General features: G+C 34.5%; 1 protein-coding gene across 2 annotated transcripts in view; it reads right to left on the bottom strand.

Moving 5' to 3' along the window:
- The window catches only part of RSRC1 (arginine and serine rich coiled-coil 1), a 440,840-nt gene that overhangs the window by 141,356 nt on the left and 280,697 nt on the right, over nucleotides 1-18,787 (bottom strand). The window lies entirely within an intron of this gene.

The raw sequence follows: 18,787 nt of genomic DNA, 5'->3' as shown, positions 1-18,787 counted from the left end.
CGAAAACTACCACAATATTGTGAATCAACTATACTTCAATAAAATAAAGTGAAATAAACTGAAACTATCAAAACAGTTGAGAGAAGAAAATAAGTTAACAGAAAGAAAAGAATAAAAGAAACCTAGAAATTAGATAAAGGAAATTATTCTACATAAACTACCAATAAGATGTTAATTCAAAGTATGAAATAACTAATTAAAGAATGCATTAAATTTGAGAACACAAAAATAGATATTGAGCATGTGTGATACATACCCAGTGATCTTCAAGATAAAAGATATGGCTATATGTTTTGATACTTACAAGTCTTTGTGACATAATAAAGGAAAAGTCTTGATATATCACATCTTAAATTCCGTGAAACTTTAAAATCAAGGAAAAATAAAATCTAATAAAGCAAATTAGAATATCTTATTAAAAATAGAATAATCTGCACAAGTCTAAGCAAATTATGTATTTTGAAGTCAAATACTATAATAATGAAGGTTTCCATGGACTAATTATAATTTGTTTTAATATAATTCAAAGTATTAGTCTTGTTAAGCTCGTCATCTTGTTGAAGGAGCAAACATATAAAATTGTTCTAACTGTATGAGATAACAAATAACCAATTGTTTTTGTTGAAAAAAACTTTCACTTTCTATAGTGAGTTCTGGTTCACTTTCTATAGTGAGTTCTGGTTCAATCAACTCACATAACATGGATAATAACAACAGTAGTTATAAACAAAAGTCAGTATTTACTGAGTTACTATGTACTAGCAATCATTCTAAGCTTTACATATGTAAAGTTATTTAATGCTCAACATTAATATCCCATTTTTTACCAGTTAGGAATCTGAGGCATGAAAACTTCAGTAATGACCCAAAGTCACTCAGTTACCTAGTAAATGACAGAGCCAAAACTAACAGAGGGAGTCTAATTCCAGAGCCCCTTATCAAACTCAGCACATTCTGTAAAAGGCAAAAAGGAGCAGTGTACATGACTGAAAAAGCATTCTTCATACTCTATAAAAACAATTTAAAAATATATAGAAGATTCTTCCAAGCTGGATCATTTCAAGAACAACAACAACAACAAAATAAAACTTGACTATTTCTCAAACCATACCTGTTTGGCAACAGGAAGAAGGTTAGAGGTAAAAATCAAAAGAAAAGAGATGATAATAAGAGAGACAGTCATAATATCATCCCTGCTTTCCTGCCTCACACTGTCTTCAAGAAAACACAATGAAAAAGACTGATTATTTGTCTATAAGCAAATACAGGGGCTACGGAGGATACTTTCAACTAACGATGAAATCATGAATGACACCTAACAAAACTGCTATTGAATGTAATTACAGATGATTCATTTGTATTTAGCAAGGGTTGCTGAAGGGTTAAACTTGGAACAAAATTTCACTTTATTCCATCTAAGTCAATACCTCCTGGAGAAAGGATGTGCTTGCAAGAAACTGATAACACTCAAAATTTGCAATCTGCTGTTTTTTTTTGTATGATCAAATAAAATTTCTAAGGATAGCTTAAAAGGAAAATTAGAGAGAAATTAACTGTAAACACTGCAAATTAACTGTAAAAGTGAACTGTTAGGATACTTCTATGTAATTAATCTTCCAGCTCAGTAATGGAGAGTACTAAGATTTTAACTTAAACCTTTAAGAGGATGATTTATTGGACTGTCAAGGGGGATAAGGCCTCCCTATCCCATTAGATTTTCTTTTTAAAGAACACTTATTTTATGACTTCCTGGGTGGTTATGATTGATAGATGACCTATGAAAGCTCTAAAGAAACAAGTACAGGATGTAGACAAGAAAATCCATTTTCATAACAGTGTAGTAGTTAAGTTCTACAATATAGATCTGCAAAGGAAATACAGAACTTACTCACTCTGGTGGAGGATAACTAAGACTTCCAACAGAAGGTGACATTTAAAGTGATTCTTAAAAAATCAGTAAAATTCAGGCAAGTAAAGTGCTAGACACTCAGTCATGTCTGATGCAAGGACTATAGCCTGCCAGTCCCTCTGTCCACAGAATTCCCCAGGCAAGATACTAGAGTGGCAATGGTGAAAACATGAAAGCATTTCCACTAAAGTCAGGAACAAGACAATGGTGCCCACTCTCACCACTACCATTCAATATAGTTTTGGAAGTTTTAGCCACAGCAATCAGAAAAGAAAAAGAAATGAAAGGAATCCAGATTGGAAAAGAAGAAGTAAAACTCTGTTTGCAGATGACAGGATCCTTTACATAGAAAATCCTAAAGACACCATGAGGAAATTACTAGAGCTAATCAATGAATATAGTAAAGTTTCAGGATATAAAATTAATACACAGAAAGCCCTTGCATTCCTATACACTAGCAATGAGAAAACAGAAAGAGAAATTAAGGAAACAATTCCATTCACCACTGCAAGGAAAAGAATAAAATACTTAGGAATAAATCTACCTAAAGAAACAAAAGACCTATATATAGAAAACTATAAAACACAGATGAAAGAAATCAAAGATGACACAAACAGATGGAGAAATATACCATGTTCATGGATTGGAAGAATCAATACAGTGAAAATGAGTATACTATTCAAAGCAATCTACAGATTCAATGTAATTCCTATCAAGCTACCAATGGTATTTTTCAGAGAACTAGAACAAATAATTTCACAATTTGTATGGAAATACAAAAAAACTCGAATAGCCAAAGCAATCTTGAGAAAGAAGAATGGAACTGGAGGAATCAACCTGCCTGACTTAAAACTATACTACAAAGCTACAGTTATCAAGACAGTACGGTTCTGGCACAAAGACAGAAATATAGATCAACAGAACAAAATAGAAAGCCCAGAGATAAATCCACGCGGACACCTTATCTTTGACAAAGGAGGCAAAAATATACAATGGAGATAAGAATCTCTTTAACAAGTGGTGCTGGAAAAACTGGTCAACCACTTATAAAAGAATGAAACTAAAACACCTTCTAACACCATACATAAAAATCAACTTAAAATGGATTAATGATCTAAATTTAAGACCAGAAACTATAAAACTCCTAGAGAAGAACATAGGCAAAATACTCTGACATAAATCACAGCAAGATCCTCTATGACCCACCTCCCAGGGTAACGGAAATAAAAGCAAAAATAAACAAATGGGACCTAATTAAACTTAAAAGCTTTTGCACAATAAAGGAAACTATAAGCAAGGTGAAAAGCCAACCTTCAGAATGGGAGAAAATAATAGGAAATGAAGCAACTGACAAAGAATTAATCTCAAAGATATACAAGCAGCTCATGCAGCTCAATACCAGAAAAATAAATGACCCAATCAAAAAATGGGCCAAAGAACTAGAAAGACATTTCTCCAAAGAAGACATACAGATGGATAACAAACACATGAAAAGATGCTCAACATCACTCATTATCAGAGAAATGCAAATCAAAACCACAATGAGGTATCATCTCACACCAGTCAGAATGGCTGCTATCAAAAAGTCTACAAACAATAAATGCTGGAGAGGGTGCGGAGAAAAGGGAACCCTCTTACACTGTTGGTGGGAATGCAAACTAGTACAGCCACTATGGAAACAGTGTGGAGATTCCTTAAAAAACTGAAAATAGAACTGCCATATGACCCAGCAATTCCACTGTTGGGCATACACACCGAGGAAACCAGAATTGAGAGAGCCATGTGTACCTCAATGTTCACTGCAGCACTGTTTACAATAGATAGGACATGGAAGCAACCTAGATGTCCACTGGCTGATGAATAGATAAGAAAGTTGTGGTACATATACACAATGGAATATTACTTAGTTATTAAAAAAAAACACATTTGAATCAGTTCTAATTAGGTGGATGAAACTGGAGCCTATTATACAGAGTGAAGTAAGTCAGAAAGAAAAACACCAATATATTATATTTGTATATTAATGCATATATATGGAATTTAGAAAGATGATAATCACGACCCTATAGGTGAGACAGCAAAAGAGACACAGATGTAAAGAACAGACTTTTGGACTCTGTGGGAGAAGGCAAGGGTGGGATGATTTGAGAGGATAGCATTGAAACATGCATATTACCATATGTGAAACAGATTATCAGTCACCAGTCCAAGTTTGATGCATGAAACAGGGCACTCAAAGCTGGTGCCCTGGGACAACCCAGAGGGATGGGATGGGGAGGGACAGAGGAGGGAGATTCGGGGTGGGGGACACATGTACACCTGTGGCTGATTCATGTCAATGTTTGGCAAAAACCACCACAATATTGTAAAGTAATTAGCTTCCAATTAAAAAAAAAACAAACAAACAAGAATACTAGAGTGGGTAGCTATTCCCTCTCCAGGGGATCTTCCCAATCCAGAGATTGAACTTGGGTCTCCTGCATTGCAGGCAGATTCTTTACCATCAGAGCCACCACAGAAGTCACCAAAATCAGTGGCTCTGAAGCAATAATTTGAATCACTTACATTTTATGGTTCTCGTAGAGCTCATCACAGTTACATGAATAGGATTAAGAATCTACAGATAAATTCAAAATCATTTGAATTATGTATATTATGATTCTCATCCCTTCCTCCTTCCCCATTTTACACATTTCAGAAAGAAAACCTCTATGTAACTCTTTAGGGAAGTTAGAAATCAAGTTTTGTATTTTCCTATTAATATAAACCATAAAAAGAGATCTTTTAAAATTTAACCATCATCTTGAATTATCTTTAGAACAAAAATGGCAGATCATAAAGACACCAAATAATGCTTCATAACTGAAAGTAGAATGAACATGGATATCGCTCTATATCTTCAATATATACCCTATAACTCTAGAAAATGAGGAAGAAGTAGTAGGTGGGCTGGAAAGAGCCACATTCAGTCATTCAGAATTATTCATAAACAACTCATATCCAGAGTCTATCAAGAATTCCTTCAAGTCAATAGAAAAAAAATAAGGAAAAACATAACAGTAAGAAAATGGGTTAAACACTCAAGAAGGCACTTCATAAATTAAGAAATTTATGTGCTTAACAAACCAGTGAAAAACTACTAAAGCTTTCTGATAACAGGAGAAATGGAAATTAAAAATAAAATGATTTGTCTGGCTAAAATAAAAAAGTCTCACAATATTAAGTAACGGTGAGAAGTTAGAGCAATAGGAACTCTTATATGCTATTGTTGAGAAAAGAAACTGATATAATCACTTTGGAAAAGCTTTACATTGCCTCGTAAATTTGAAATCACACATACCCTATGAGACAGCATTCTACTCTTAGTTATGGAGTCTAGAGAACTTCATGTACACGCAGGCAAGAATATAAACTTTTACAAGAATGTTCAGAGCAGCCTTGTATTAGTGCAATAAAAGTCCATCAATAGCAAAGAGGGTAAAAAAAAAAAAAAAAACCTGTATTATGTTCATACAATGAAATATGATACAGCACAGAATCAACATAGTACAGCTACAAGCAAACAGATGAATCTTAAGAACAATGTTGAGAAAACAAAAGACCCAAGAGAATATATAGTATATGATTCCAGTTCAAAACTGGGAAAATTTAACTATAGTGCTTATAGTATTTAGCTTATAGTATTTAGTATTATATACTTGGGTGGTAAAATTATTAATAAAAGCAAGAGAGTGATTGATTACTATAATAGAGGGTAATGTGGGAGTTATGATAGGAAAAAGAAAGTTGAGGTTTCCAAATACTAGTGAAGTGCTGTTTCTTGCTTTGGGTAGTATAATACAGGTGGTGTTGTATTTCATAATTCAGTGATATGTACATTTATATACTTTTCTCTGTATTTCACACTACAAAAGGTCAAAGAGAATTGTGAAATGCTGAAAAGCTAAAAATCCAAAAGAGATAAATTATTTAAACAACAACAACAACAACAGAGAATCTTACTGAGTACCTTCTATATGACAGGAACTATGCTAAGTGTTGAGGACACAGTATACAAAAGAGACACACAGTCTGACTCTCTAAAGGTCTGAGAAAGGTCAAACAAATAATTGTGAACATCATATTTAATTAAAAACTGATTGACTGCTATGAAGGAAAAGTTCACAAGATTTCAAAGAGACACTGATGCTATCTAGTGAACAGGTGTCAAGGCTTCTTTGAGGTATAAAATTTAAACTGAAACTTTAATAACAAGCCTAAAGTAATTTGGGTGAGAGGATGGAGGTATCTATTTCAGGGAGGTGGAATAACATGCAAACCAAGGAACAGAAAACAGGCCAGTATGGACTTTAGTAAAGAACAGTCTAAGATGAGGCTGGAGAAGTAGACATGGGCAAACCTGAAAGCACCTGGCGCCATACTAACAATTCTGAAATTTCATCCCAGCAGCAAATGGCAGCCACCAAGGTTTTTTGTGTTTTCTCCTGCAGGGGAATGGCAGGTTCCGATTCATAGTTTAAGCTCATTCTGCGAACTATGGGACGTATTATAGGGGGCAAGACTGTGGACACATAAGATAGAAGGCTATTGCAGTGATCAAGGCAAGAAATTTTGATGACTTTCCCAGAGTAAAGGCAGTAAAAATGGGATCAGTAGAAAGATTTAAATGTATCTTAGGTGGCTACAGACCATGCTAATAGAATGGAAGTGCCAAATTGCTGTTTTGAGCAACTGGAAAGATGTAATGAAGGGACAATGAAAGAGGAGCAGGGATGAGGGTGTGAGCAAGAAGAATACAGGACTTCACTGTTTGACAGGTAAGTGGAGAGGACAGGCAATTAGCTATGTAAGTCTGCAGTTCTGAAGAGAGTACTGGAATTTAGAAATTGTTACACATGGATGCTATCTGAAGTCCTGAGAATGGATTAGATCACTTAATATGAAAATATAGATGGAAAACAAGTAAGCACATTCCATGATGAACACTTAGAATTTAGATTTAGAAGGAATTTACTCAACAATAGGAATCAGTGGCATAAAGGACAATTAAAGTGTTTGTCACTCAGTCATGTCTGACTCTTTGTGACCCTGTTAATTGTAGCCCTCCAGATTCCTCTGTCCATGGGATTTTCCAGGCAGGAACACTGGAGTGGGTAGCCATTTGCTTCTCCAGGGGATCTTCCCAACCCAGAGATGGAACCTGGGTCTCCTTCATTGCAGGTGGTTTCTTTACCATCTTGAGCCACCAGGGAAGTTAAAGGACAATTATGTGGTTAACAACCCTGGCTTTTTGATAAACTGCAAGTGTAAAAGACAGTGAAATGCTGAAGTATAATGATCACATATAGAAAATACTAACAACCTATTTTGTAAATACTAAATATGTAAAATTCATACTTTTACATAATAGTCAAAACAGTATCGAAATTTATCCTTTCTCAACCCTGTGCCTTACTGTCCTATGCTTCCTTTATCTTGTATAATGATATTATCTAAATGGTTTTACCTTTCCCAAACTTGGTTATTTTCATAACCTATTTATCAGTAAATTTAAAAATATATATATTTTTCATTTACTCTCTTTTAATTTTTATTACTCCTGTGGTTCTAAAGTTTGTTACCTAAAGCACTGTTCAGATCACAGTACTCTGTGCAGAGAGTCAACAGTTCTGAAAAGCCTACCAACCTTAATGAGCACCTGTGGCAGACTACGGTCCACAGAGTCTCAAAGAGTCGGACACAACAGACACGACTTAGTATGTATGTACCACATGCTAGTTACTTTTACAGGATGGGGGATATGTTCTTGAAACAAATAGGCAAGGTTCCTACCCTTACAAAGCTTATTTTCTAGTTGGGAAGCTTGATGCTAAGCCACTAATCAAGCATAAAATATGTTAGAGAGTAATGAGTGCCATAAAAAAAATAAAACAAATAAATTGTGAAAGAAAAGAAATGAAACATATGTTCCTCCATCTTTAACTGTGCATCTAGAAGTTTAATGGATATCTGTATCTGCCACTTTATTTCCCCTGCATTGTATGACAGTACTTTCTCCTGGCCTCTAAGCTCCAGGAGGCAGGGATTATAATTCTCCATATCCCTCCACTCCTTTTGCCTTGCATATACTGAATTGAAGGGCACCATTGTTTACTAAGTCATTGGTGCTCCTAAAAGATGTCAAGAAATCTTAATTCTTGTAAGATTTACAAGAATTCGCTGTAAATGACCAACAGCGATTAAATGTACATTAAGTCTCTAATTTACTCATTTTTTTTCTGCTATGGTTATTTGCTTCTGCTTTTTCCTTAAATGCAGCCATGAAATTAAGACACTTGCTCCTTGGAAGAAAAGCTATGACCAACCTAGACAGCATATTAAAAAGCAGAGACTACTTTGCTAACAAAGGTCCATCTAGTCAAAGCTATGGTTTTTCCTGTAGTCATATATGGATATGAGAGTTGGACTATAAAGAAAGCTGAGCGCCAAAGAATTGATGCTTTTGAACTGTGGTGTTGGAGAAGACTCTTGAGAGTCCCTCGGACTTCAAGGAGACCCAACCAGTCAATCTTAAAGGAAATCAGTCCTGGGTGTTCACTGGAGGGACTGATGTTGAAGCTGAAACTCCAATACTTTGGCCACCTGATGCAAAGAACTAACTCATTGGAAAAGACCCTGATGCTGGGAAAGATTGAAGGTGGGAGAAGGGGACAACAGAGGATGAGATGGGTGGATGGCATCACCAACTCAATGGACATGAGTTTGAGTAAGCTCCAGGAGTTGGTGATGGACAGGGAAGCCTGGCATGCTGCAGTCCATGGGGTCACAAAGATTCAGACACAAGTGAGCGACCGAACTGAACTGATTACTTAACTATGTTATATGGTCTTAATAATGTTTATAAATTAGTTAATGTTCATCAAGATAGCAAATAACACTATCTGCATTACCACTACTGCTTTCTGGCTAGATGGCTTGTTACTTTTATCAAGAGGCTCAGTTTGCTGCCATTGCCTAAATTTAGCAAAGCAATAAATAGTGCTTATGTTTACTCTCTGATTTCTCAGTATAACTGTGATATTTTCAACATGTCTTTGATGACTGAAAGTCCCTAAAAGCAACAGTTCAATAAATAAATTGCAAGGTTGAGAAAGTAAGTTTTAATACTGGCACAATTAACCCGTAGATCAAATCATCTACAGGCAAACTCAGCACAAGGAGAGAGGGTATGGTGGAATGTCCATTTTGAAAATGCTCCTCAGGATGTTGGGTATCCTCTCCTGACAACCCTAACCTCTAGACACAATCTCATTTCACAGATAAGAAAGCTGCGACACAGAGTGATTATTAACTGGTGAAAGTCATATGGACAGTGAAAGGCAAAGCCAGGATTGGAATTCAGGACATCTGTCTCTTGTCCTGTCAGGACTGTTTTCACTCTTTCTCAAATTTTTCAAACTGGGGCTCCATGAAATCTATGACATAGGGCAAATAAGACTGAAAGCTGTCATGTTAAGCAAAGTTAAAGAGGACTACTTTGGGGTTTCTTAAAATCTAAAATGTGCTAATGTACATTGAGATTTTCCAAGAGAAGTGTGTATAATTTTCAAATGTATTCAGTAAAAAAAAAATTTAACAGCAATCTTATTAACAAAGTAATACAGAAAATCATTTGGGGAACTTAAACCTGACTCCTTAATTTTTAACTTATCCTGATTTCATTGAAACACAATTATAAGAGGCCCAGGAAGTATGGTTTACTTATTATAAGGACTCTCTGAACTGATTTTACTAAACTACCAAATAATGTAAGCTGTAATGCAATTATTAATTTCTACTTAGTGCTAGGTCATGTCCCATGAGTTCATTACCCAAATGTGATATTTTGATCACTTAATGAACACTGTTCATTATACGTAAATTTCAACACATACAAAAATAAACTATTTGTTTTTCATTATAAAATAAAGGATATTAATGGTATTCTATTTAAATAGATCTTAGTGAGTATTTGAAGACATCCATAATTCCTGTAAATCATGTTTCATTTATTTAAATGAATTCTGCATTTCTGGCAAATATGTTTAAATTTTAATTTTTCCTTTGACAACAGGAATATTTGATTTCAATTGCTTTAAAATAAACTCTAAAAATCAATAACAAAGAGGACAAAGGAGTTTTGAGGCTGTGATAAAAATAGGTACTAAAATGCTACTGGTTATACAGGATCTGTTGTGAATAGGTCAGCTCAGGGTCCCAGGTAAACATCTTGTTTGTGTCCTGAAGCCTTGTTTTCTGCATGCCTTATACTCTCAGTAGGGTCCTCCTACTCGGGTCTAAACATCGGGCCACTGCACCCTATCGATCTTCTTTAAATCTCCAGAATAATAAATTTCAAGGCAACACAGCAGAAACCAACTAAAGCCCTTTAATTACATCACTGCTGAAAGGAAATCATTGATCAATGGCATTATGGGAAAATAAACTGCCCCCCAAACCAGATCAAAGTCAATAAAATAGCTGACTAGCTGCCCCATTTGGGACTTCTGCTAGATTAGTGCTCATGGACAAGCAAAAGAGATGACTCTAACGCATGCTGCTTACTATCTTTTTGAAGTTCTCCCTGGCAGGTGTCATGCTCTGAGCATGGTTTTTGATTACTCTAATTAAATATAATATTATCAACAGATCTTCATATTGATCCTTAAAATCCCCCCTTCTAAATAAAAAATTAAAAGCCTAGAGAAAGGGCCTCATAGGGTACCAGGTTATTTTAATGATTTACTCCATCAATTTTCTTCATGGTATATTATTCTAATATTTATCAATACCAAGGTACCAATTAGCTTAAGAATTTTAAATAATATGTATTAGGTAAGTTCTTTTCCATTCATATGAAGTTATATTCCTTGGTTAAAGTTTAAATAATTTTCCTAATAAATGTTGCTAACTGTGCTGGTCACTATTCTTTATTTATTTTTATTATTTTTTTTTTTTTTACTATTCTTTATTTATGGTATTATTTAAATACATTGTCTAACAGATAATGCAATATGACAAATAGTTCATTTCTCTCAGTTTAGTTTGGAAAACTGTGAAAACATTTTAAGAAAATATCTTTATAACAGATTATAAACATTTGTTTATAGTTTCCAAATAGGCAAACTTATTGAAATATTTAAAATCCTTTTAATTATACACATTCACATTTCAAAATGTTGTCTTCTACTTGATAAAAAAAAATCTACGAACAAATCTGAAAGCCTCATCCCTTTTCAAAAAAGTATAAATGTATAACATGTAAATATAAATTTATTGGCACTTAAGTTTTCATGTACAACTTCAGTGTTATATAATAATAAAACATAATGTCATCTTTAAAGTAGATTTGAGAATTTTGAGAATAATGTAAATTTAAGAACATATAAAGAGAAACTAAAAATATCAGCTACAAGGACTCATTTATGGGTATTACTTTAGCCACTAGACCCAGGAAAAGCTAATAGCCATGCCTTCTTCCCATTCTACATTTCTTCTTATTCACTCACTATTCCCTCAGGTGGTTCTCTTTGCTAATGCCCAAATGGCATCAACCTGTTGTTTAGCATGTCTATGAAAAGGCTAGCCTGCTGGCTAATTTACCAAGGGATTAAAGCCCTGAAACCACTTCAATCTGCTACTTTGTTTCCATGTAAAAGCCTTACCCATGACACCAGTTCCCTCATGTCAAAATTGAAAATCTCTTCAAAAGCAAGAAAAATTCAATGTAAGAACTGTTTAAGAGAGAAATTGCCAAAAATAATATTCTACACCCGTAAACAGTTCTAGGAAACTGTATTCTGTTGTCAACTCCTGCATTATATATTAAAAAGAATTTCAGGGGTTAAATGTTTACCATTTCATAAAATTAAGCAAATTAACACAGGTACCAACAGTGGTAGGGGGTGGAGGATTTGGGAGATCATAAAGATTAATGTAAAACTATATGTAGATATGGTTTATCAACACAGCATAACATTGAATTAAAATTCATATTTGTGTGCATTTTGTTGAAAGACAAAACATTATGGTAACTGCACTGATTCACACTAGAAGATGGAGGTTCCCCCACACAAGGAACCCTCTCAGTTCCTAGTTTTAATAATAAAGACCTAAAGATTCACTATTCTCATAAAATTGATAGGTACATGCAGCAATTTATCTCTACAAAAAATGTGCTAGCTCTATTTTTTTTAAATAGAATAAACTTTAAGTTGATATATTTTATGCAGAAAACATTTATATTTTTCATACTTGTTTAATCATTTATAAAATAGTAATAATCACAGTTATATCTTTAACAACTTCTTTACTCCACAAAAACTATTACAATGCACAAAATCTGTGCTATATGTTACCATTAAAATATTGAAAGAAACTTTATATTTTTAAGGTATATTCATTACCCAACTTGAGTGACAGCAAGTTGAACAAACTGTAAAATTATAGTGAACCTATATTTATTTCTTATTAAAAATAAATGACTAAAACACAAACACGTATTCATTACATCCTTACTATACTTTAATTCATCACATTTACCAATAACTTCAGGATTATCAGAATTAAGGTAAAACTGTGTATTAAAGAGGATGAGTTTCCATTTTAAAGTAATCTCAATTTTCTCTAAAAACTTTTGCCCAGGTCAGCTGTAAACAAAATTTAATAAATTTACTAGATGAACCACTATTTCACAATATTTCACTAATGTTTATTTATTATAATCCTGAGAAGTGAGGGAGGAAAAAACAACAATGACGAAACAGTTAACCAGGTAAAAGCTAAAGTATGAAGTAGTTTATAGCATGTAGTAGTGACCTGGATTAGATCATTCAAGGGGGAAGACAAATATCATTGTTTCTTCATTTCTTTACTATCGTGACTAGTGTTCCTTGTACCTATTGGTGCCAACAGCACAGATTTGCTGGAATGAAAAACAATGCCAGGGATGGATGTGTCAGTGCCAAAGGCTTAAGAGAAAATGAATGTGCTCTAAGTTAGGATCTGTGCAATATTCAAATTTAAACTACTTCACATAAGGATAGGACATTCAAGGTCCCATTTAAATCACAATTTTATTATAGTGACAAATATGAAATTCTGACTGCCAATAAAAATACTGAATTTGATGCACTTCGGTGCAAAATTCATGGCCTTGAAAGATATTCTGCAAGCTGTCACCCCCAAGGACCATAACGGATTTGTCTCTAAAGAGAAATGTTTATAGAGTACAAGTTACCAAATATATTTTATGTAAGATTTCACATTTTAAATCAAGAAACGTAAAATATTTTTCTTAGTTGACATTTATTGACGAAATTCACATTAAGTAGAATTTTGAGACACTCCTTAATCAAGTTCTATAATAACGAAATATATTTCACTATTCCTTTTCTATCAAAACTAATGTAAATTTCTTTCTTATAATTCATACCATGGATTGGTACATTAGATATTACAAGGTTCATACTAAAAATCATTTAAAAAATCTCTTACTAAATTTCTCATAAAAATATAAACACATATATTAATAAGCAATACTAGTAAAAACTTCAATTTAGCCTTTATGCAATAGATAAAATAATTTACTGATTTTATTTTAAATAGTCAAGCAGAAATATCAACCAGAAAAACAAGGTGGTTTTCTAAACTTACATCCTTGTTGGGGTATATTTCCTAAAAACAGAATTTTTAAGGCATAAAACAACTGCTAAATTTTACTTCTGAGTAAAATAAAGTTTGAAGTAAACGGATATATTATTGGGCACATCTTTCTTCACAAAAGTACCCACATTTTTTCTTAACTTACAGAAAAAAAATTGAGAATAAACTGCATCATCAAGAATAATTTCTACCAACCCCTATAATTCACCTAAACCAGACTTGCTTCTATGTCTCTAAAAAAGGAAGCAAGACACTGGATGCAAAGCTTCAACAAACTATTATTACACACTTTTCTAGTCCATTAAAAGAAAGTAATTTAATCAGTTTATAGTTTCTCAGGAAAATCTCATTCAGAGAAATTTTATTGCCAGCTATCTAAATAGTAAATACCTATTATCCTCTCAAAATGAGTTTTTGCTTGCCAAGGGCAAACCCATTGCTGTTATTGTAGAGCTCTGTCAGAGAAACAAGAAGTTAAAAAGGTTATAAAGATACCATTAATGTCATGGGACTGTCTTGTCAGGACTCAAAAATGCTTAGTAATTGAAGGTTTTATTCCAAGTGTATTAGCACCCATACAAACAGCACAGTTAATATGATGCTTTAGGCTTTATTTTGTTATAGCCCAGCAAAATCACCTACAAACAGCTCAATACTGTAAATGTATCTGCAAGAAGGCACAACTCATTTTATCATTTAGTTCTAGCTTGCGTCTTTAAAGAAAATGTCAAAAAACATACACATAGCTTAAAGGCAAGTCTAGATCCAGCCAATGAGAATAATCAAAAAAATGTATAAATGATAACTAATTAGTCCTGACATCATGTGCCTTTGATAGAAGTATGAAGATAATAAGCAAAGGGCAAATGTTCTTTAACTTATTTTAATTTTAAAAAGAAACTGCTATTACAACATAGCTTATATTAGTGTTCATTAATATACAAAATTAACAAATTTGTATACTGAAACAACAGGCAATAAGAAGCATAAATATTTCTACTTGTATCATTTAACTTGTTAATCCATTGATGATTTACAGAAATAAGATGATAATCCTTGCTAATTTTCTGATTTTGGGAGCTTTGGGTTAATTACATAAAAAAGAAATGAAAGTGTTAGTTGCTCAGTTGTGTCAACTCTTTGTGATCCCATGGACTGTAGCCTGTCAGGCTCCTCCATCCATGGAATTCTCCAGGCAAGAACACTGGAGTGGATTGTCAGGTCCTTTTCCAGGCATCGAACCTGGGACTCCCGCAACACAGGCAGATTCTTTCCATCTGAGCCACCAGGCAAGCTCCAATTATATAGAAAATATTTTACTAAAACATTTTAAATTTAGGAAGTACACAATATAACTTTTAAAGTTATTCACTTTAAATTGTTGAAGTCAGCTTTAACAATTATGTTAATAATGAACATTAAAGAAATGTTCATTAAACAATGAACATAAAAGAAAACCATTAACTTCCTTTAAATTTTTGAATATCATTTGTACTGTACTTATACTTCCTTTTCAAATTACTGTCAGTTATAAATATGGATATACAAAGTTTACAAAAAAGTAGCTTAATGAAGGATTAGTGTTTTAATAGCCACTGATATTTGCTTTCAATAAATCAAATGTCAGCAGAGTAGCAGAGAGAAAAAAGCTCTCAGTAAGATGTTTTCTGACTGGGGAGGAAATTGGGCAGTCAAACTTTAAGGACAGCATATATCAAGTGATTGAAGGAGGCTTAGAAACAATTAAGATCTACCCACAGTTATTAATACTCAATGTAGGTTCCACTAACCCAAATATGGCTGCTGGGGAATTCTTTTCAGCTCTCAAAGGCCAGCTCTCACATCAACTCCTCCATTTTTCCTAGACTATTCTTACTATTCCTTTTCCTCTGCATTTTGTATAAAATTCCACTGTTACACTTAGTACAGACAGGGAACGTGAACTGTTCATTTACATATACTAAGCACCTGTCATATTATCTACACATTTAGTAAGAGTTCAAAAATGCTCATTAAATTGGCAATTAAGTCATGATCCTACCTGAACTGAAATTCAAGATGATTTGTTTCTGTCAACTGGACCTTGTCAAATAGTTTTCAGCGGATCTCCATACATCCTTTTTTTTTTTTTTTTAATTTTTTTACTGAAGGATAATTGCTTTACAGAATTTTGTTGTTTTCTGTCAAACTTCAATATGAGTCAGCCATAGGTATACATATATTCCCTCCCTTTTGAATCTCCCTCCCATCTCCCTTCCCATCCCACCACTCTAGGTTAATACAGAGCCCCTGCTTGAGTTTCCTGAGCCATACAGCAAATTCTCATTTGCTATCTATTTTACATATGGTACCATAAATTTCCATGTCACTCTTTCCATACATCTCACTCTTTCCTCCCCTCTCCCCATGTCCGTAAGTCTATTTTCTACGTCTGTTTCCCCACTGCTGCACTGTAAATAATTTCTTCAGTACCATTCTTCTAGATTCAGTATATATGTGTTAGTATACGATATTTATCTTTCTTTTTCTGACTCACTTCACTCTGTATTAATAGGTTCTAAGTTCATCTACCTCATCAGAACCGACTCAAATGCATTCCTTTTTTATGGCTGAGTAATATTCTATTGTGTATATGTACCTCAACTTCTTTATCTATTCTTCTGTCGATGGACATCTAGGTTGCTTCCATGTTCTAGCTATTGTAAATGGTGCTGCAGTGAACAATGGGATACATGTGTCTTTTTCAACCCTGGTTAATGGCTCAGATGGTAAAGCGTCAGCTCACAATGAGGGTAGACTAGGGTTCGATCCCTGGGTTGGGAAGATCCCTTGGAGAAGGAAATGGCAACCCATTCCAGTACCCTTGCCTGGAAAGTCCCATGGATAGGGGAGCCTGGTAGGCCTACAGTTCATGGGGTCGAACACAACTGAGCGACTTCACTCACTTCACTTTCCTCAGTGTATATGCCTAGAAGTGGGATTTCTGGGTCAGATGGTGGTTTTATTTCTAGTTTTCTAAAGAATCTCCATACCCTTTTCCATAGTGGCTGTATCAATTTACATTCCCACCAACAGGGCAAGAGTATTCTCTTTTCTCCACACCCTCTCCAGTATTTATTGCTTGTAGACTTTTTGATGATGCCCATTCTGACTGGTTTGAGGTAATTTCTCATTGTGGTTTTGATTTGTATTTCTCTAATAATGAGTGATGCTGAGTATCTTTTCATGTGTTTGTTAGCCATCTGTATGTCTTCTTTGTAGAAATATCTGTTAGGTCTTTTTCCCACTTTTTGATTGGGTTGTTTGTTTTCCTGGTATTGAGTTGTATGAGCTGCTTGTATATTTTGGAAATTAATCCTTTGTCAGTTGTTTCATTTACTATTATTTTCTGCCATTTCGAGGCTGTTTTTTCACCTTGCTTATAGTTTCCTTTGCTGTGCAAAAGCTTTTAAGTTTAATCAGGTCCCATTTGTTTACTTTGATTTTTATTTCCATTACTCTAGGAGGTGGGTCATCAGAGAAGGCAATGGCACCCCACTCCAGTACTCTTGCCTGGAAAATCCCATGGATGGAGGAGCCTGGTAGGCTGCAGTCCATGGGGTCGCGAAGAGTCGGACATGACTGAGCGACTTCCCTTTCACTTTTCACTTTCATGCATTGGAGAAGGAAATGGCAACCCACTCCAGTATTCTTGCCTGGAGAATCCCAGGGACAGCGGAGCCTGATGGGCTGCCATCTATGGGGTCGCACAGAGTCGGACACGACTGAAGCGACTTACCAGCAACAGCAGCAGCAGGAGGTGAGTCATAGAGGATCTTGCTTTGATTTATGTCATCGAGTATTCTGCCTATGTTTTCCTCTAAGAGTTCTATACATCTTTTTATTATATATAATCATTAAACATCTTCTATGTCATATCTTACACATAAAGTATATTACTTGATGGAAAATATAAAGTAATTTAGAAATGCTTCTGGAATCTATACACTTAGATAAGTTTATAAAATGACTTAGTTGCTAACAGGAAAAGCAGTTACTGATACTGATGTTAAAGTAGCACAAATTATCAATCCTTAAGTTTAAGAAGTAAAAGAGAATACTCAGAAATGCAAACACTTAGCTACTTTCTCTTAGTTCTCGTGCAATATAATTTTCACCCTGACTTTCTTTTTTTTCCCATAGTAAGTCATAAGTAAATAAATGAAGGAAGGAAAAAGCAAAGGCAGACAGAAATGGTGAGTGAAGCTGATTTATGGTACCAGCCTGGAAAAACAGATTTCACTACCAATGGGACAGGTACCAGAATGCTGGTAGAAACAAGCAAAAGGTTCTTTATCTAATGATATTGCCTTCCTCTGGAACTTTAATGAGAGAAATCATGAGATATCTTTGCTAATTATATGATTCTACGGTACACTTTTATGAAGGTAAATTCTACTATTTGCTGGCAAGTCTGATAGACTACCTCTTTGGGGTTCCATCATTTAGATTAAGACATGCTTTATCAATGTTTTCTCTGTACCTTATTATTCCATTTCTGAAGGAAGACTATTTGACTAATTTTTTAAATTCCCAAAACAGTACTTGTCTAATGGAGAAAAATAAACAATACAGAAATCTACAAAGTAAAATCTGAAAGTTTCTACCCTTCTTACTCCCATTTCACATCAGAGTAACTGGTCCATAGCTTGACTTGAGAGGAGGCAATGTTACACAGTAGGTAAGAACAGACTCTAGAGTCAGATGTTTACCACAATTTTCTACACTGATGAAAATGCACTACATATCTGTGCTGCCCAGATAAGACAGCTTCTAGCCACATGTGTTTATCACGCACCTGAAATCTGGCTAGTGTGAATGAGAAACTGAATTTTTAATTTCATATCTTCTAATTAAATGTAAATGTAGATAGCTACACATTGTCATCCTAGCTCTAGGTCCCTTACCAGCTCGGTGACCTCAGGCAACTAACCTAGCACTTCTATGCCTCAGTTCTCCCTTCTTTGAAATGGGAATAATATTAATAATATTTACCATGGACTGTAGCCCACCAGGCTCCTCTGTCCATGAGATTCTCCAGGCAAGATACTGGAGTGGTTGCTGTGCCTTCCTCCAGGGGATCTTCCCAACCCAGGGATTGAACCTAAGAATCTTGTCCACCTGCATCGGCAGGTG

Source organism: Bos grunniens, chromosome 1 (assembly GCF_055505025.1).
Source record: "Bos grunniens cultivar Pamir isolate PY7600 chromosome 1, Bosgru_T2T1.0, whole genome shotgun sequence".
Taxonomy (NCBI): Eukaryota; Metazoa; Chordata; class Mammalia; order Artiodactyla; family Bovidae; genus Bos; species Bos grunniens.
Note: the sequence above shows the minus strand (reverse complement) of the source record. Positions and strands in the feature narration are given on the sequence as shown.